This window comes from Stenella coeruleoalba (assembly GCF_951394435.1).
Source record: "Stenella coeruleoalba genome assembly, chromosome: 2".
Classification (NCBI taxonomy): Eukaryota; Metazoa; Chordata; class Mammalia; order Artiodactyla; family Delphinidae; genus Stenella; species Stenella coeruleoalba.
In genome coordinates, this window is record NC_137147.1 from 123,367,280 (window position 1) to 123,381,046 (window position 13,767).

General features: G+C 37.1%; 1 protein-coding gene across 10 annotated transcripts in view; it reads left to right on the top strand.

Moving 5' to 3' along the window:
• Window positions 1-13,767, top strand: part of MEF2A (myocyte enhancer factor 2A) — a 178,506-nt gene that overhangs the window by 66,376 nt on the left and 98,363 nt on the right. Inside the window, exons 1-2 of one of the 10 annotated variants that reach the window (XM_079907388.1) lie at window positions 11,336-11,603; window positions 12,412-12,508. The exons of 8 other annotated variants lie outside the window; for them this stretch is intronic. The gene's annotated coding sequence lies outside the window, so the exon portion shown is untranslated. Of the gene's footprint in view, window positions 1-11,335; window positions 12,509-13,767 lie in introns of those variants that run through there. One more of the 10 variants, XM_079907387.1, reaches the window with a different exon arrangement.

Sequence of the window (13,767 nt, forward strand, 5' to 3'; positions counted from 1 at the left end):
TTCCCTTTCTCTTCTTTGTTCCCACAGCTCCCTGGGTTCAGCTTTGGATTTGGCCCCGCCCCTCCATGTAGGTCGCCTTTGGGCGTCTGTTCTTCGCTCAGACAGGACGGGGTTAAATGAGCAGCTGCTTCTGGGACTCTGGGTCACTCAGGCCGGAGTGAGGGAGGGGTGCGGAAGCGGGGCGAGCCTGCAGCGTCAGAGGCCGGCGTGACGCTTCACCAGCCTGAGGCGCACCGTGCGTTCTGCTGGGGAAGTTGTCCATGGGTCACGGGACTCTGGCAGCGGCGGGCTGCACAGGCTCTCGGGAGGGGAGGTATGGATAGTGACCTGTGCTCGCACACAGGCTTGTTGTTGGCGGCAACCGCTGCCTTAGCGTCTTATGCCCGTCTCTGGGGTCCGCGCTGTTAGCCATGGCTCGTGCTCGTCTCTGGACGCGCCAGTCACTGGAGCTCCTTTAAGCATTGCTTTTAATCCCCTCTCCTTACGCACCAGGAAACAGAGAAGAAAAAGTCTCTTGCCTCTTCGGCAGGTCCATACTTTTTCCCGGACTCCCTCCTGGCTAGCCGTGGTGCACTAACCACTTAAGGCTGTGTGTTCACGCTGCCAGTCCTCTCCCTGCGCTCCGACTGAAGCCTGAGCCTCAGCCCTCAGCCCTCACCCACCCCGGCGGGTGAGCAGACAAGCCTCTCGGTCTGGTGAGTGCCCGTCGGCACCGATCCTCTGTGCGGGAATCTCTCCGCTTTGCCCTCCGCACCCCTGTTGCTGCGCTCTCCTCCGTGGCTCTGAAGCTTCCCCCGCTCTGCCACCTGCAGTCTCTGCCTGCCAAAGGGCTTCCTATTGTGTGGAAATCTTTCCTCCTTCTCAGCTCCCTCCCATAGGTGCAGGTCCCATCCCTATATTTTCGTCTCAGTTTTTTCTTTTGCCCTACCCGGGTACGTGGGGAGTTTTTTGCCTTTTGGGAGGTCTGAGGTCTTCTGCCAGCGTTCCCACATCTTCTTTATCCATTCGTGTGTCGATGGGCATTTAGGTTGCTTCCATGACCTGGCTATTGTAAATAGTGCTGCAATGAACATTGGGGTGCATGTGTCTTTTTTTTTTTTAACATCTTTTTGGAGTATATTTGCTTTGCAATGGTTTGTTAGTTTCCGCTTTATAACAAAATGAATCAGTCATACATATACATATATCCCCATATCTCTTCCCTCTTGCATCTCCCTCCCTCCAACTGTCCCTATCCCACCCCTCTAGGTGGTCACAAAGCACTGAGCTGATGCATGTGTCCTTTTGAATTATCATTTTCTCTGGGTATATGCCCAGTAGTGGGATTGCTGGGTCATATCGTAATTCTATTTTTAGTTCTTTAAGTAACCTCCATACTGTTCTCCATAGTGGCTGCATCAATTTACATTCCCACCAGCAGTGCAAGAGGGTTCCCTTTTCTCCACACCCTCTCCAGCATTTGTTGTTTGTAGATTTTCTGATGATGCCCATTCTAACCGGTGTGAGGTGATACCTCATTGTAGTTTTGATTTGGCATTTCTCTAATAGTTAGTGATGCTGTGCAGCTTTTCATGTGCCTCTTGGCCATCTGTATGTCTTCTTTGGAGAAATATCTATTTAGGTCTTTCCCCCATTTTTGGATTGGGTTGTTTGTTTTTTTAATATTGAGCTGCATGAGCTGTTTATATATTTTGGAGATTAATCCTTTGTCCGATGATTCATCTGCAAATATTTTCTCCCATTCTGATGGTTGTCTTTTCGTCTTGTTTATGGTTTCCTTTGCTGTGCAAAAGCTTTGAAGTTTCATTAGGTCCCATTTGTTTATTTTTATTACCATTACTCTAGGAGGTGGATCAAAAAAGATCATGCTGTGATTTATGTCCTCTAAGAGTTTTATAGTGTCTGGTTTTACATAGGTCTCTAATCCATTTTTAGTTTATTTTAGTGTATGGTGTTAGGGAGTGTTCTAATTTCATTTTTACATGTAGCTGTCCAGTTTTCCCTTATTGAAGAGACTGTCATTTCTCCATTGTATATCTTTGCCTCGTTTGTCATAGATCAGTTGACCATACGTGCATGGGTTTATTTCTGGGCTTTCTGTTCCATAGATCTGTATTTCTGTTTTTGTGCCAGTACCATATTTTCTTGATTACTGTAGCTTTTTTGTATAGTCTGAAGTCAGGGAGTCTGATTCCTCCAGCTCCATTTTTTTCCATCAAGACTGCTTCGGCTATTTGGGATCTTGTGTCTCCATACAAATTTTAAGAGGTTTTCTTCTAGTTCTGTAAACAATGCTATTGGTAATTTGATAGGGGTTACATTGAATCTATAGATTGCTTTGGGTAGTATAGTCATTTTCACAATACTGATTGTTCCAGTCTAAGAACATTGTATATCTCTCCATCTGTTAGTATCATCTTTAATTTCTTTCATCAATGTCTTATAGTTTTCTGCATACAGGTCTTTTGTCTCCCTAGGTAGGTTAATTCCTAGGTATTTTATTCTTTTTGTTGCAGTGGTAAGTGGGAGTTTTTCCTTAATTTCTCTTTCAGGTTTTCATCATCAGTGTATAGGAATGCCAGAGATTTCTGTGCATTAATTTGGTATCTTGCAACTTTACCAAATTCATTGATTAGCTCTAGTAGCTTTTTGGTGACATCTTTAGGATTCTCTCTGTATAGTATCAGGTTATCTGGAAACAGTGACAGTTTTACTTCTTCTTTTACAATTTGTATTCCTTTTATTTCTTTTTCTTCTCTGTTTGCCATGCCTAGGACTTCCAAAAGTATGTTGAATAAAAGTGGTGAGAGTGGACATCCTTGTCTTTTTCCTGATCTTAGAGGAAACGCTTTCAGTTTTTCACCATTTAGAATGATGTTTGCTGTGGGTTTGTCATATATGGCCTTTATTATGTTGAAGTAGGTTCCCTCTGTGCCCATTTCTGGAGAGTTTTTATCATAAATGGGTGTTGAATTTTGTCCGTAGCTTGTTTTGCATCTATTGAGATGATCATATGGTTTTTATTGTTCAATTTGTTCATATTGTGTATCACATTGATTCATTTGCGTATATTGAAGAATCTTTGCATCCCTGGGATAAATCCCACTTGATCAGGGTGTATGATCCTTTTAATATGTTGTTGGATTCTGTTTGCTAGTATTTTGTTGAGGATTTTTGCATCTATGTTCATCAGTGATATTGGTTTGTAATTTTCCTTTTTTGTAGTATCTTTGTCTGGTTTTGGTATCAGGGTGATGGTGACCTCATAGAATGAGTTTGGGAGTGTTCCTTCCTCTGCAATTTTTGGAATACTGAGAAGGATGGGTTTCAGCTTTTCTCTAAATGTTTGATAGAATTCACCTGTGAAGCCATCTGGTCCTGGACTTTTGTTTGTTGGAAGATTTTAAATCACAGGTTCAATTTCATTACTTGTGATTGGTGTGTCCATATTTTCTGTTGCTTCCTGGTTCAGTCTTGGAAGGTTATACATACCTTTCTAAGAATTTGTCCATTTCTTCCAGGTTTTCCATTGTATTGGCGTAGAGTTGCTTGTCGTAGTGTCTTAGGATGCTTTGTATTTCTGCGGTGTGTGTTGTAACTTCTTCTTTTTCATTTCTAATGTTATTGATTTGGGTCCTCTCCCTCTTTTTCTTGATGAGTCTGGCTAATGTTTATCAGTTTTGTTTATCTTCTCAAAGAACCAGCTTTTAGTTTTATTCATCTTTGCTGTTGCTTTCTTTGTTTCTATTTCATTTGTTTGTGCTCTGATCTTTATGATTTCTTTCCTTCTCCTAACTTTGGGTTTTATTGGTTCTTCTTTCTCTAGTCCCTTTAGGTGTAAGGTTAGATTGTTTATTTGAGATTTTTCTTATTTTTTGAGATACGCTTCTATTGCTATAAACTTCCCTCTTAGAACTGCTTTTGCTGCATCCCATACGTTTTGGATCATCATATTTTCATTATCATTTGTCTCTGTGTATTTTTTTATTTCCTCTTTGATTTCTTCAGTGATCTCTTGGTTATTTAGTAACGTATTGTTTAGCCTCCATGTGTTTGTGTTTTTTATGTTTTTTTTTCCTGTAATTGATTTCTAATCTCATAGCATTGTGGTGAGAAAAGATGCTTGATATGATTTCAGTTACCTTAAGTTTACAGAGGCTTCATTTGTGACCCAAGATGTGATCTATCCTGGAGAATGTTCCGTGTGCATTTGCGAGGAAAGTTTAATCTGCTGTTTTTGGATGGAATGTCCTATAAATATCAATTAAATTTGTCTGGTCTATTTTGTCATTTAAAGCTTCTTTTTCCTTATTTATTTTTATTTTTGATGATCTGTTCATTTGTGTAAGTGAGGTGTTAAAGTCCCACACTATTATTGTGTTACTGTCGATTGCCTCTTTTATAGCTGTTAGCAGTTGTCGTATGTATTGAGGTGCTCTTGTGTTGGGTGCATATATGTTTATAATTGTTGTATCTTATTCTTGGATTGATCCCTTGATCATTATGTAGTGTTCTTCCTCGTCTCTTGTAATTTTCTTTATTTTAAAGTCTATTTTATCTGATATTAGTATTGCTACTCCAGCTTTCTTTTGATTTCCATTTGCATAGAATATCTTTTTCCATCTCCTTGCTTTCAGTCTGTATGTGTCCCTAGGTCTGAAGTGGGTCTGTTGTAGACAGCATATATATGGGTCTTGTTTTTGTATCCATTCAGCAAGCCTGTGTCTTTTGGTTGGAGCATTTAATCCATTCACGTTTAAGGTAATTATTGATATGTATGTTCTATGACCTTTTTCTTAATTGTTTTGGGTTTGTTTTTGTAGGTTCCTTTCTTCTTTTGTGTTTCCCACTTAGAGAAGTTCCTAATTTAGCATGTGTTGTAGAGGTGGTTTGGTGGTGCTGAATTCTCTTAGCTTTTGCTTGTCTGTAAAGCTTTTGATTTCTCCATCGAATGTAAATGAGATCCTTGCTGGGTAATCTTGGTTGTAGTTTCTTCCCTTTCATCACTTTAAATATGTCATGCCACTCCCTTCTGGCTTGTAGAGTTTCTGCTGAGAAATCAGCTGTTAACCTTGTGGGAGTTCCCTTGTATGTTATTTGTCTTTTTTCTCTTGCTGCTTTCAGTAAGTTTTCTTTGTACTTAATATCTGCCAATTTGATTACTGTGTGTCTCAGCTTGTTTCTTCTTTGGTTTATCCTGTATGGGATTCTCTGCGCTTCCTGGACTTGGGTGGCTATTTCCTTTCCCATTTTAGGGAAGTTTTCCACTATTATCTCTTCAAATATTATCTCTGGTCCTTTCTCTCTCTCTTGTCCTTCTGGGACTCCTATAATGAGAATGTTGTTGTATTTAATGTTGTCCCAGAGTTCTCTTAGGCTGTCTTCATTTCTTTTCATTCGTTTTTCTTTATTCTGTTCCACAGCAGTGAACTCCACCATTGTGCCTTCCAGGTCACTTATCCATTCTTTTGCCTCAGTTATTCAGCTGTTGAGTCCTTCTAGTATAGTTTTCATTTCTGTTACTGTATTGTTCATCTCTGTTTGTTCTTTAATTCTTCTACGTCTTTGTTAAACATTTCTTGCGTTGTTTCGATCTTTGCCTCCGTTCTTTTTCCGAGGCCCTGGATCATCTTCACTGTCATTATTCTACATTCTTTTTCTGGAAGGTTGCCAGTCTCCACTTAATTTAGTTGTTTTTCTGTGGCTTTTTCTTGTTCCTTCATCTGGTACCTAGCTCTCTGCCTTTTCATCTTGTCTATCTTTCTGTGAGTGTGGTTTTTGTTCCACAGGCTGCAGGATTGTAGTTCTTCTTGTTTTTGCTGTCTGCCCTCTCTGGTGGATGAGGCTGAGAGGCTTGTGCAAGTTTCCTGATGGACTTGTGGTGGGTAGAGCTGGCTGTTGTTCTTGTGGGCAGAGCTCAGTAAAACTTTAATCCACTTGTCTGCTGATGGGTGTGGCTGGGTTCCCTTCCTGTTGGTTGTTTGGCCTGAGGCGACCCAACACTGGAGCCTACCTGGGCTCTTTGGTGGGGCTAATGGCGAACTCTGGGAGGGCTCACGCCAAGGAGTATTTCCCAGAACTTCTGCTGCCAGTGCCCTTGTCCTCACGGTGAGAAACAGCCACACCCTGCCTCTGCAGGAGACCCTCCAACACTAGCAGGTAGGTCTGGTTCCGTCTCCTGTGGGGTCACTGCTTCTTTCTCTGGGTCCCAGTGCACACGCTACTTTGTGTGTGCCCTCCGATAGTGGAGTCTCTGTTTCCCCCAGTCCTTTCGAAGTCCTGCAATCAAATCCTGCTAGCCTTCAAAGTCTGATTCTCTAGGAATTCCTCCTCCTATTGCCAGGCCCCCAGATTGGGAAGCCTGACGTGGGGCTTAGAACCCTCACTCCAGTGGGTGGACTCCTGTGGTATAAGTGTTCTCCAGTTTGTGAGTCACCCACCCAGCAGTTACGGGATTTGATTGTATTGTGATTGCTCCCCTCCTACCGTCTCACTATGGCTTCTCCTTTGTCTTTGAATGCGGGGTCTTTTTTGGTGAGTTCCAGTGTCTTCCTGTTGATGATTGTTCAGCAGTTAGTTGTGATTCCGGTGCTCTCGCAAGAGGGAGTGAAAGTACGTCCTTCTACTCCGCCATCTTGAACCAATCTCAGGAGCACGGAGTGTTAATCTGGTTAATCTGGTCCAGCAGAGCACCAGAGAAGTCCCTTAATTTGCTTTTTTATAAGGTATAATCTTAGATACCAATTTGATATTCAGTTATTGAAAATTAGCTACAAGATAATGTTTTTCATTTAATTTTCTTCTCTTGATTTCTATTGTATATGCAAAAAAGGTATAAATACATTTTAAGGGAATAAATATGTGAAATAGTGGACACAGTAAATAAAGTACTCATTTTCTAATCATAAATATTAATGTAATACATTATATCATGCTTAAAAATACATTTGTTAGTAGTAATAATCACTTTTCCTCAAATATTTGTATATATACAGTATTTTATTCTAGCCTTGTGTAGTACTTACAGCATGAATAATTTCAATTTTCCTGTTATAAAAAGTCACTTTTCCTTAGAAACTGTCGTGTACCAAAGGTTGTGCCGCTACTTTAGTGACATTGTCTGGAGCTAGGACCCATATTTTCTCACTTCACTTGTTATAGACCTTCTCAGTCATATAGTGCTTTGAAATTAGAAGCAAGTTATGAAGAAAAAGTAATTGGAAATTGCACAAAATGCTAAAGTAGAAGGAACGTTTCAGTAAGGTTTAAAGTTCATGCTTTCTATCTTTCAGGATTTTAATTTTCTGACTAATTTTAAAAGTGGCCATTAGTTTTTTGTTGTGTGTAATAACTTTTTTCCTTATCACAATGATGTTTATTTTGGAAAAAATAAACTAATTTTTAAAAACTGGCCACAGTTTATTAATTTCGGTAGCGTGAATATACAGTGCCATCTTGTATCTGTGCACACCATACCTACAAAATTTTAAAAATAATACTAGAATTATATATTTTCTGCCCACAACATTATATTGTGAACATTGTTATAAAATGTTTGTTTTTAATGGCTATGGTATTTCATTATATAGACAGGTCATGCCTATATGCTTATAGTCTTTTCCCTGTTCGTTTTCACTGTTTTGGGTGCATTGGGATGAACATCCATAAATGTATATATATCTTTGTCATTGTCTTATTACTTCCTTAGAATAAATTCTTGAAAGTAGAATGGTTTTTTCAAGGGAGGCTGAAAGATTTCTGTTTGAAAAAATTTTTTAATGTTGGCCAAGTTGTTTAAAGCCTTATGTCTTAAGGATAATTTGGGGCTATTCATTTGCAACAATAATAATAAATGTTCCTTGGGGCTTTGACTCTGCCTCTTCATTTTACATTTTATCCATAGGTGAGCACGTTGTTTTTCACAAGATTCCCCAAAGTGTATTTTTTTGCTCTAAGGTCTGAGTGTTATATCTAGCTTCCTTTTTGACATTTCCAGCATATGATCCCTGACTATCTCAAGTTTATTATATCCAAAATTGAATTCTTAAGTTCTCCTCTTTTATTTATTTATTTTTAAGTATTTTATTATTTACTTATTTATTTAATTTTTGGCCGTGTTGGGTCTTAGTTGCGGCACGTGGGATCTTTGTTGTGGCACGTGGGCCTCTCTCTAGTTGTGGTACATGGACTTCTCTTTACTTGTGGTGTCCGGGTTTTCTCTGTCTAGTTGTGGTACGCGGGTTTTCTCTCTCTAGTTGTGGCATGTGGGCTCCAGAGCATATGGGCTCTGTAGTTGCGGCACACGGGCTCAGTAGTTGTGGTGTGTGGGCTCAGTAGTTGTGGTGCGTGGGCTTAGTTGCCCTGTGGTGTGTGGGATCTTAGTTCCCCAACCGGGGATTGAACCTGAGTCCCCTGCAATGGAAGGTGGATTCTTTACCACTGGACCACCGGGGAAGTCGTGTCCCCCCCCACCCCCTCCCGTCTTTTAAAGAGGTAATGAATCATTAAAGATTTTCTCTTGATAGAAACCTGTTTATCTATTAAAAAGGTTCAGTTGTTGATTATACATAGTTACTTTTATTACAAAGTTTATTTTAGTAACTTTTGAAAAAAATTAATAAATAATTGATTTACCAGCATCACCAAAATGGGGTGTTCTGATAAACTCAAAGATTGGTGTTAATAAAGGCCAAGTTTAAAAAGTAAAGATTCACCTTCTGTTTAAAGTCCATGCTCTTAAAATATTTATTTACTTAAGCAACAGTGTTCTTTAAAACAGTAAATATAATTGATTTTAAAAGACTGAACATCTGCAATCAGTGTTAGTGTGGTCTGAGTCTGAGTGCCAGATTCTGTGATATCTTTTAAATTAAGACAGTAGATCCCAAACTGGGAATTTTTCAGAATTTCTTTAAAAAATTTGTTATTGAGGTATAGTTGTTTTACAATATTATATAATTTTTAGGTGTGCAACATAGTGATTCACAGTTTTTAAAGGTTATATTCCATTTATAGTTATTATAGGAAATCTTTTTGAAAATCTAGTTCCTGCTTTTAATAAAATGACATACTAAAAATTTTTTTTCAGTTAACTGAAAGTTCAGTTTAAATTAATTTTTTTTACTGTAATAACATTACTTGAATACATTTAATTAGAGATTCCTTTTTCCCCCTCTAGGATATATATTACTTTCTCTGTGGAAAAAATACCCATCTGTGTTTGCTAAAGATAGGTTTTAGTTCTAAAGGTAGGTTTTAAATGTTGCCATTTCTGGCAAAACTCACTGTACAGAAAAATCAGTACTCATTTGACCTAAAGAGTTAGTGGTTATGTTGAATTAATAAAATCTGAATACTGTAATCATTTTAAAGGTGTGTACATACTTTTCAGGGGAGTATTTGTATTCTTTTAAATTGTGGTAAAATATACATAGCATAGTACTTACCATTTTAACCATTTTTAAGTATTCAGTCCAGTGGCATAAAATAAATTCACATTGCTGAGCAGTGATTACCACAGGCCATCTCCAGAACTTTTTCATCATTCCATACTGAAACTCTGTACCCGTTAAACACTAACTCCCCATTCGTTCTTCTACTCCCTATCCCTCCCCATCTCTGGTAATTCGCATTTTACTTTCTGTCTCTGAATTTGACTACTCTAGGAATCTCATATAAGTGGAATTACATAATATTTGTGTTTCTGCAACTGGCTTATTTCACTTAGCATGATATTTTCAAAGTTCATTCTTGTTGTGGTTTGTGATAGGATTTCCTTTTTTAAGGCTGAAAAATATTCCATTGTATATATATATATATATATATATATATACCACATTTTGCTTCTTTGTTCATTTGCCAGTGGATGTTTGGGTTGTTTCTATCTTTTGACTATTGTGAATAATGCTTCTATGAACATTGGTGTACAAATATGTTGTTCGAGTCCTTGCTTTCAGTTCTTTTGTGTGTATACTTAGAAGTAGAATTGCTGGTTCACGTAGTAATTCTATATTTAATTTTTTAAGTAACCACCATACTTTTTTCCACAGCAGGTGTACCATTTTATATTCCCCAAAACCAATGCATAGGGGTTCCAGTTTTTCCACATGTACCTTAACACTAATTTTCTGTTTCTTATTTTTCTTTTTTATTTGTTTCATAAAATAGCTATCCAAATGGGTGTGAAGTGGTATCTCGTGGTTTTGATATGCATTTGCCAAATGATCAGTCATGTTGAGCATCTTTTCATGTGCTTATTGGCCATTTGTATATCTTTAGAGAAGTGTCTATTCAAGTCCTTTGCCTGTTTTTAAAATTGGCTTGTTTATTTTTTGTTGTGGAGTTTTAAGGGCGCTTTATATATTCTGGCTATTAATCTCTTATCAGATATGTAATTTATAATTATTTTCACCCTCTGTGGGTTGCTGTTTTACTCTGTTGATAGTGTCCATTGACACTTTTTGACATTTGACCATGTATACATGGATTTATTTCTGGGCTCTCTGTTCTGTTCCATTGGTCTGTTATGTCTGTCTTTATGCCAGTACTGTACTGTTTTGATTACTGTAGCTTTGTAGAAAAATTTGAGATTAGGGAGTGTGAGTTTTCCAATTTCTTCCTTTTCAGTATTGTTTTGGCTGTTGTTTCTTGATATAATCCATATGAATTTTTGGATGGCTTTTCCTATTTCTGCAAAAAAAAAAAAATAATTGGAATTTTGATAGGGATTGCATTGAATTTGTATTGTCAGGTTAACAAAATTGTCTTTCAGTCTATAAAGTGAGATGTCTATTTATTGTCTGCTTTAATTTCTTTATCCATCTTTTTTAGTTTTCAATGTGCAAGTCTTTCACTTCCTTGACTAAAGTTTACTCCTGAGTATTTTATTCTTTTTGATGCTATTGTAAATGGAATTATTTTACCATTTCAGAGTATTAGTGAATAGAAATGCAGCTGATTTTTGTGTGTTGATTTGTATCCTAGTATTTTGATGAATTTATTTATTCTAACAATGTTTTTTTTGTGGAATCTTTAGGGGATTCTACATATATGATCATGTCATCTTCAGACAGATAATTATACTTCTTCCTTTCCAGTTTGGATGTTTTGTTTGTTTTAGAAGTGAGTATGGTGTAAGCTTTGGGGTTTTTCTATTATATATTTTTATTAAGTTGAGGTAGTTTCTTTTCCTAGTTGGATGTTTTTATCATAAAAGGGTAGTATGTTTTGTCAAATCCTTTTTCTGCATCAATTGAGATGGTTATGTGGTTTTTCTCCTTCATTCTCTTAAGGTGGGATATCACATTGATTAATTTTAGTATGTTGAACTGTTCTTGCACTCCAGCAATAAATCCCACTTGGTCATGGTGTACAGTCCTTTTGCTATGCCACTGAATTTAGTTTGCTGGTATTTTGTTCAGGATTTTTGCATCATTGTTCATAGGGATATTGATCTGTACTTTTCTTGTACTGTCTTTGGTTTGTTATCTGGACAAAGCTGACCTTAGGAAGCGTTTCTTCCTCTTCAGGTTTTGGGAAGAGTTTGAGAAGGATTGGTGTTAGTTCTTTAAATCTTTGGTAGAACCCACCAATGAAGCCATCAGGTTGAGTATTTTTCTTTTTCAGGAGATTTTTGATTACTTATTCAATCTTCTTACTAATTGTAGATCTATTCAGCTTCTCCTCCCTCCCTCCCTCCCAGTATTGGTAGGTTTTGTGTTTCTAGGAATTTGTCCATTTTATCTAGGTTATTACATTTGTTGGCATACTATTGTTACAGTACTCTGCTACTATCATGTTTATTTCTGGTAAGTAATGTCCCCACTTTCAATTCTGATGTAAGTTATTTCAGTCTTCTCTCTTTCTTAATCCATCTAGCTAAAGGTTTGTCAATTTTTTTAACCTTTTTCAAAACCAACTCTGGTTTTATTGATTTTTTTACTCTGTTTTTCTATTTTCTCTCTCTGTTCTGCTGTTTATTATTTCTTTCCTTCTGTTAGCTTTGAGTTTTCTCTTGGGGCACCCCATCTTAATTACTATGGCTTTATAATAAGTCTGGTAAATGATGGTATGTGAGTCTTTAAGCTTTACCCTTCAAGGTAGCCTTCAATATTCTTATACCTTTGTATTTCCAAATGGATTTTAGAGTAATACTGTCAGTTTCTGCATATAGTAAAAGAAAACCTGCTGGTATTTTGATTAGGATTGTATTGAATCTCTAGATTAATTTGGGGAGAATTGACATCTTTACAAAATTGAAACTCTGAGAATCTGCAAATGTGAATTTGTTATTTAGTATATTTTAAATTTCTCTCAGGATCAAGATTTTTTGTTTGTTTTCTGTGTTTTGTTTTAGGTAAGTGAAATAATAGCATCTTTTTTTTTTTTTTGGTGCCACTGGGAACTCTTCAGTATGGAAGAAAAAATTGACATTGAAGGAAGGAAAAGAAGAATTGTTGGAGTCAAGATCTTAAAAGGAAGGAAGGCAGAGTATATGAGACAGATGCTGGTGGGTTGATAGTTGTGATGGCAGGGATTTGAGGAGCTTCTCTTCTGATTGCTTTTTTTTTCCTGTCAGTAGAATAGGTAGCAAAGTTATCAGCTGAAAGTGAGGATTAAGGATGGGTATTGCAGATGTGAGGAGATAGAATATGGCATTAAATAATCAACTAGGAAATTGGGAAATGGAAGATTACTGGGCAGTATGAAGGGAATATTTAAGATTTGAGGTTCATGATCTTCATGAATTTTGTCAGATTAATTAGCCTAGTTAGCATGGTTGTTTATTTTTCAGCCATATTCAGCTACATAGGAGCAGGCCCTCCTCAGGGGTGAGGTTTCTCCCAGGAAATGTGGCAGAAGGAGGGAGAGTGGGAGCCAAGGGACTAAGGATATATGAAAATTAAGCTGGATAAGGAGGCATGTAAGAAACATAGAGTGGGTGAGGGACAGTGAAAACATGGTAGGCTTAATAAATTGTGGAACGTAGTGGAATCAAAAGATTGTTGGAATTAGGTTATTAGAGGCTGGAAATACAGGAGGTGGTGGTTAGAGTCCTACATGCCATTTTAATTTCATGCCAGTAATAATTTACGGTACTGTCAGGTTTTTGTTGGTTATTGTATTGATATTAATCTTTGTTTGATAAATATATGTATAGGACAGTCCAGATTCCTTTATCTAAGACCTTTGGGGCCAGATATGTTTTGGATTGCTTCCTTTTTTCCTCCATTACTCTTTTCAGGAGTTATCAATTTTTATTTTTCAAAAAACTAACTTTTGGCTTTGTTAATCTCTGTTGTATATTTGTTTTCTATTTCATTACTTTTTGCTCTTACCTTTATTTCATCATTTGTACTGTTTTGGGGTTTAGTTTGTTCTTTTTGTTACTCTTTCAGATGGTTGCTTAGAATATTGGTTTTTGGCCTTTCAAGTGTATATGTATTTTAAAGCTAAAATTTTTCCTCTTAAGAATAGTTTCAGCTGCATCCTATGTATTTTAATAGGAAGTGTTTTAATAGCATTCCATTAAAATTTTTTTTCTAATTTTCACTGTGATTTCTTCTTTGACCCATGGGCTATTTAGAAGTTTATTGCTTAATTTTCACATATATAAGGATTTTCTAGTTATATTGTTGTTATTAATTCATAGCTCAATTTGAGCTCAGAGAAACATGTCTGTTCTTTGAAATTTGTTAACCCTTAGTTTTGGTCCAGTGTATGGTCGTTTTTGGTAAATGTTTTTTACGTACTTACAAAGAATGTATT